At 36.7% G+C, this 7,412-nt stretch overlaps 1 pseudogene; it reads left to right on the forward strand.

The window, feature by feature from the left end:
• Positions 1 to 2,795: 2,795 nt before the first annotated feature.
• LOC104520209 (rho GTPase-activating protein 7 pseudogene) lies at positions 2,796 to 3,860 on the forward strand (annotated as a pseudogene).
• The last annotated feature ends 3,552 nt before the right edge of the window (positions 3,861 to 7,412 follow it).

Raw genomic sequence — 7,412 nt, forward strand, 5'->3', positions numbered from 1 at the left:
GCAGACTTTGAGGAGTGGAGGGGGAGCAGAAGAAAAGTAAGGTTTCACCAAACTGTGGGCTCCTCCACGTGCCATGGGAATGAGGGGATTTCAGGGATTGGTAGCTGAAGCTGCCTGGAGAGGAGGGGGTGCATGTAAGGTAAATTTTTCATACTCAGTGCTAACATAAGCTCATATTTTAAAGAACAATGAAAGTGCCCTTTTCATATATTTATTTGTCTTGCATTTCAAGCAAAGTATTTGATATTCTCCAGTTTAATCATTTTTTTTCTGCAGTCTATGAGGCCACCAAAACTAGTGATAGTGCAAGTAACACAGAAGGGTTCCTAAAGTAAAATTTATTTGTTTTTCATCCCCCATGAAATATAACTCTCCATATCCAAAAAATTAAAAACAGTAAGGGATCTGTTCTCCCCTTTCGTCACACATGTAACTCCATTTAGCAGCAGTAAGATTAACACACACCCTTTAACTCTTTAAATGTCTGCCTTCTGCACATTAAAAGCAGTCTAAATCTTAGGTAGATGGATGGATGTCATTAGGAAGTTGCATTTTTTATCTTTTTATGCTTAATATGTCTGGTGCCTTAATTTTTGTCAGAAATTTCCCTATATGGCTGCAGCAACCACATTTAATTTTTTGTAAAGTGGATGAAGCTACTGTTCTAGTGGGGGAAGAGAGGGAAGGTATAAATGAGTTGCACCCAGGTGCGAGTCCAAGCAGTGCTAATGGAGGCCAGTAGAAATCATAGAGCTCCTTTTAGTAAACCTGCCCCTTTTCAGAGGTCAAAATAAAACATAATAATGTTGTAAAACTGATTTAATTACTTCTGAAGAGCTTCAAGGTCCATCAGGAAAAGGTGCAACAGAACTTAAAAGTATTATCATTGATTTGCACCCTGTGGTAATTTTGGACCACAGACACTTAGAAATAGTAGGAAAATAAAAATACACAATTAAGTCAGAATAAGAATACAAATGCAGTGCAAATCTATACAGTAGTTTGACTTTATATTTTAATATTTAAGCTTGCTCTCATATTCAACCAGGAAAGAACTTTAAAGTTATATTAACTTTTTACTACCAGATTTCCCTCTGAAAATAGATTTTTTTTTTTTTTAATTTTTTTTTGGTCTGGCTGTGTGTGTTTTTTTCCATTTTCCCCAGCCTCCTACACACTGATGACTTGAACATGGAATTCTCTTTAATGAATGTATTTTCTTTTTAAACACAGTCTCCACAGAGGTGGAAAATGTGAATATGAAATGAAGTTGGGCATCCTCAAAGAAGGTTAAAGATCCAGAAGTGTGTACAACTCTATCCTGAAAGTCAGTTTGTCAAGATATAATTTACAGAGGTTCAGTTGCACAGGCGTAATTCTGCATTTCTTTCAAGATAAAGACTTTTATACCTTCAGGCATGTGATTTGTCAAGGCAGCCTTTTGGCCTGGTGGGCAATCACAATTTGACTTACTGGACTGAAATGACCCAGAACAAACTCAGTATTTAATCTTCTTTATTGCTGAAATCAATAAGCAGATCCATGCTAAGTGCTGACAGTTCTTATGTAGGGAGTGAAAAGTAGAAGCATCTGCTCCTTGAACCTCTAAAGTTCTACGGGCCAGAAGTTTTGTTTTATTTGACAAATAACATGTACTTTTTGTTTTATAATGCATAAATTAATGAGGTATTTTCTTTGTGTTAATTCTTACCAGTAATGTTATAAGATTAATGTATCTCTAATGGCATCATCCAGAAGGCCCAATACAGCAGTCAGTGAAAAATACCCACCCAGATAATCGAGCAGGGACAGTGGGCTCTAGCAGAGCCCGACAGTCTGGTTAAGCAGCACAGTTCGGGTTGACCACGTCGGCTCACAAGCCACCCTTCTGGGGAGCCCCATCCTAAATAAAAGCTTCCTCCTTTCTTTATATTAGTAGATAACAAATACATTTGTCAAAGTTTTTTTCAGGTTTTATAGTGTATTTGAGGTAAGGAATATACCAAAATCTTAAATAAGTTTTCCTAGGGTTGTACTTTTTATTACCACACAACAGGTGATTTCCTTTGCAGTTTCTTGTAATACTTGTAATTACAACTTGAAGAGAGTGAAACAGTAAAAATAAAAATGAGAGCCACTGAATGGGCCAAAGCTACTCATAAGACAAGTGGTTTATAACTTTGATAAATTTGGAATAACCCTCAAGTTCTGCTCTACTCTTTGGGAAATTGGAAGAATTCTACATTCCACGTGTATCTCTGGATGAGGAAGAAATACAAAATAACTTTGTGTGCAAAGCAATCATACAACATAATGCCATTTATACCCATGAAAATTGGTATCTTATGACAGACCTAGTGAAGAGAGGCTTATTGTCAAACTTTGGCTCTGGAGCTACTTGCCTGTCCATGTGCCTGTTTATACCAGTTTTGTTTACTTGATATTGGAGAGTAATCAGAAAAAAAGTTATACTGAATTATGAGTGCTGTCAAGTTTTGTATTAAAAGTATTAAAACTTTAAACAAAACAGTCTTCTAAATTCCTGTCCTTCTGGTCCCGCAGTCTTATCTTGCTTTTACACTTTTGTTTAAACTGCACCTCTGTTCCTTTCCTTTTTTTTTTTTTTTTTTTTTCTGTTATTTGTAGTTGATTCAATAGCCTCATCTTTTTAATTTTTTTGCAGATGTTAAAATGATGAAACCCTCTTTCCTGCTGGAGCAGTGCACAGCAGCCATGACATCTCCCCTGGTCCTCCATGGAAGGTACATTGCAGCCTGCCACTGAACTGTTATGACATGTCTCTAGCAATTAGGAAGAAAAGCTGGGAAGAACATGTGACCCAGTGGATGGGGTTGGCTTTGGAGTCTGTGGAGTATAATACAGCATGTCGTCACGGACTTGTAGCTGATAACTTGCAGACAAGCATGGAAAAAGATGAGGTTTTGAGTGTGGACCGGAAAGAAAAATGTGCTTCATTTCCAGAGTGCTGTTATACTGGAGAGCTGATTGGCTTCCCTGCAAAGCAGCTGGGAAACATTTCAAAGGACGTGGATGAAAATGATAACCATGAGGACGAGGAGCATTTTCTGGAGGCCAGCACAGAAACTCTAGTCCATGTGTCTGATGACAATGATGACTATTCAGCACTCAACCCGGATGGTGTTAATTACCCCATCACTGCTGTAGGAAGGGAGGTAAAAGATGAAGAGAAGAATTTAAATGGAGCAGGCTCCTTAACACAGATGGTATCAATAACAGAGAGTAACAAGGCAAGTGAAGCATCAGGAGTAATTGGAGATATAAGTAAGGAACCTGGCTGTGATATAGTTCCTAAAGAGGAGACGGAAGATTGTATTTGTGGCAGTATTGGTCAAAGCCTGGAGCTTTGTAATTATGAATGCTTAAATGAAGTAGTAGATGGAGAAAAAGAAATTCTTTCTAACTCTCAAAATGTGAAAGAAATTATTATGCCTGGGAAGCAGCTGCTTCATACTGCTGTAATTGCACAACAGCGCCGGAAATCTGATGCTTTTAAAGATGGGCTTGGAAAGTCTGAGTGTGATGTGGTAGAGAGTGGGATTTCTTCTGAATCATGCACCATCAGTGATAGACAACTATGTTCAGCAGTGGAATCCAGCAACTGCCTTATGCAATCTTCTTGCTTTCTCAGCCCAGCAGTGGAAAATGGTCTGGATGAAAGTGGTTTCACAGAACCTCAAGTGGCCCATGGAAATAAACGCCTTTCAAATGTCAGTTCAGCAGAAGACATTCAGTGTTTACATGTAAGGGATCATTTGACCACACAAGAGTATTCAGACAGTCAAGTGAAACTGCGCAAAAGAAAGGTAGGATGCTCATAAACTGCAGAGATTTTTTCGATAATGTTTTCCTCCAATTTCTTATGAAGGTGATTCCATGACTAATTGATTGGAGATAAAATGTATTTTTCAGCCTCTTTCAATAACTTGTCAGATTTTTCTTCAAATGGTTTCAAGAATAATGTATCTATACAACAACCAAGTTTCATGAACTATTTTTGAGGTCTGAAAGTGGCTGAGCTGTGAAATTGGAAGGTGTCTTATATTCGCTTTACTTTATATATACGTATATAATTTTATATGTGTTGTTCAAGGCTAAATGAATAAGTATCTCCTATGGGTTTGGTTTTAGTTTCTGCTGCTATCATGTATCACTAGGCTTCTTAGGCTTAAAGAGATTGTGTCTAGAGGTGTGGAAGCCTTGTGAAGTTTGAAACAATGTTTTGTAATTTTAAAGCAACCTAAGCATTTCACTATCTACACAGAGTAAGGAAGAGTATCATTATAAAATTTTAATGGACAGATTCCCTGGCAATAAAACTCCCAGTGGTCTTCATGGGAGAAGATGTGCTGGCTGTGGTACTACAGAATTAATCTTAAAGTCTAGCTTTCCCAGCTATGCTGCTTATTCTTGCTAATAACCAAACTGTAATTGTTTACTCATATGTCTGCCTTTTTTATTTTATATCATCCAGCTTCTTTTGTCTGTTTTTTAAAGCCAGTTCCTATTAATTGTGGGGGGTGGGGGATGGTTTCTATCAGCCGTAGTGTCTCAGTAGCTGTTTCACTAAAGCACAAATTCACTTCTGAAGTACCATATGCCAACACAGCATCCTGAGCTTCTGGTCATTGCTTCCCTGTGCAAACCTTTTGTTAATATAAAGACTAAATTGATATGGTTGAAAGCTTACAAAAGGTTTCAGAAGCCTGCAAATCCAGTCTTCCTTTGGTAGTTCATGCAATCACAGTTAATGTGGTAGCTGTTCATCTGATCTTGCAGTAAGTATGCATCATATTTAAGAATTAATTTACCATATGCTTAGCTGCTCTACTTTAGCATTTAATTTTCTTTATTACTAAGCATAGCTGTTAATAATGATGTCTATATTCCATATTGTTAACAAGTTTAATTTTTTAATGTAATTTCAAACTCCTATAATTACTATTTGAAAATACAGATAAAACTTATTTTTATTATGTACAGATGCTACAGTCACTGTGCTGTGAGTCTGCTCAAACTAGCTCTTGGTGTACCATGCCATATTTTTTTTTAATAGTTTTGATGTTTTTAGTTTCCATGTATCTTCCTGTATCCTGTTTTGAGGTCACCTACTCATCTTTTAAATGTACACTAATGCGAATTACCTTTGAGAACATATTTGTGATTCGTGTTTGTGCCATTAAATATTTTTCAAGACAGAATTTAAAAATTCTAGTGAGACTAAGGGTGAGAATAACTCAGAAATGATGTGAGTGTAGAAAGGAGCAAAATAAGGAGTTGCTTCAAGGAAGGCTGGGAGTTACATGGCTACATCAACTGCTAAGCTGTGTGCACTGTAAAAGGGGATGGAGCCTGTAGATCTGAAGGAGTGACCTTGTACTGCATTGGTTAAAGAAGTCTTTAGCAAAAACTGTAAAATGTGTGGGAAAAGGGAAAATATATGATCTGCTGATGCTCTGAGTATTTACCTCTCAGTTTACAGGATACTTCTACAGACATTGTTCCTGCGTGCAGGATTTTATAATTTATCTCTAATCATACACTATTTTAAGAAAGCCTGTGTGCATTGGTAATAATCTGTAATGAAAAATGTGCTTGTGTTTAAAAACTTCCCCTGAAAGCCACTTTTCTAATTTTAACAAAACATTAGAAAAACAACAGACTTGAAACTGAATCCATCCATAAAAGTCAAGTATTTGCTTTGCAGTCACAGGAAGACTTAAGGGATTGGGAATGGTATATAAAACCTTTTCTCTCAAGGTCAGCAGTTCAAACAGTGCAGTTAAGGCCTAAAACACACCACTATATGATTAATACTCAGTGTCAATTATAGTTGCTCACAAATATGTGCTCATGGAGGTCAGAATATGGGAAAAGGCACATAGAGATGAATTGCTAAAGGTCTTTGGGCACCCAGACCTTGAGGTGGCAGTTTGGGGGTTCATAGAAAGGTGCTGAACTTCAGGCATTTCCATGACAGCTCAGTTTTTACAACCTTTGAGGAGACGTCATTCTGCTCTTGCTAGTACTAAATTTTTCTGAAAACCTGTTCCTCGTGAACATGTTTTAAACAGCTTTTAATTGTGGCAACAGAGCATGACCTCTCCTCTTTAGGTGTGCTGTCTTCAAACTGAAGCTGAGGTGGGATAGTGTGGATGTGTTGTGCTTGGTCTGCAGATGAATGCAGGTTTGAGGGTTTAATGGTTTAAAGTTTAGCATCTTTGACAAGCACTAGCTCCATTTCAGTACGTTACTTCAATCATGATGGATGCACTGACGCTGAAGATACTTTTTGAAAACAGGTCCAGCTGTTACAGAAGTCTTTACTCACCAGAGTTCAGATGGTTAATACATAGCACCCTCTTTTCCTTGGCGTTCCCAGTAAGACTTCCTAAGGCTTGAAAAGAGGAAGCATCTGAATTTAATTGTGAAAAGTTAATTATGTTAAGTCTCATTGAAAGATCCCACAGTAATCAAGATTTCTTGGTTTTGTGTTGAGTGATAATCAATTCAGTTTATCCACAACATGAAGTTGATAGTTATTAATTGTACGGAGTAGCAGAAACGCAAATGGATTAACTGTAACACCAACTCAACACTCCTGTATACTTTCTTGGGTTAAATAAATTATAGATTTCAAAATAGTCACTTCACTTGAGAATTGTATATTCTGAATTTCCAAATATTAGAATAATTTTTGGTACTAATGAGGAAGTTGTGATGTTTGGGGCATCCCAAGAGTTCACATGTATGTTCACATTTATAATGCAATAGAGCTTTTAGAGAACAGTATGATGTAAAAACAGAAGTGTCTAGATTATTAAGAGAAAAACAACAAAAAGAGAATGTTTATTGTACACTGATTGTAAAATGGGAAAAAATGGCCGTTACCTCATAAAGGGTCTTACAGATTTTTGTATATGCCTTGTTTTATGCTTTCTCCAAGCTGCTCATCTCATCAATCTTAGGGACAGCCAGAAAAATCCCCTGTTGGGGGATATTAAGTAGGTGTACAAATGTACAAGAACTCAAACACATTAATTTAAATTCTTTTGCAACATGAAAAAGCTACTTCATTTAACATCAGCATAAAAAGGTGAGCTGAAGCATCTAGTTTCACAATAAGTTCTCACTACTCACTTCCCAAACACAATCACAGTTTTGTTTTTAGAACCTATATTAATCGGTATTTTGTAAATGAAATTTTTAAAACAAGGTTAAGACAGTTCTTTTGCAGGATAAATCAGTAAAGGTGTAGAAAGTCATCATTATGCAGTTTGACTCTAAGTAGTTTGAGTAAAAATACATGAAATTTAAAATAAAAATGAAGCAGCAATGAACTCCATTTATAAAAGAAATTTTGACCTGTTCCC

This window comes from Antrostomus carolinensis, unplaced genomic scaffold, assembly GCF_000700745.2.
Source record: "Antrostomus carolinensis isolate BGI_N321 unplaced genomic scaffold, ASM70074v2 scaffold637, whole genome shotgun sequence".
NCBI classification, from domain to species: domain Eukaryota; kingdom Metazoa; phylum Chordata; class Aves; order Caprimulgiformes; family Caprimulgidae; genus Antrostomus; species Antrostomus carolinensis.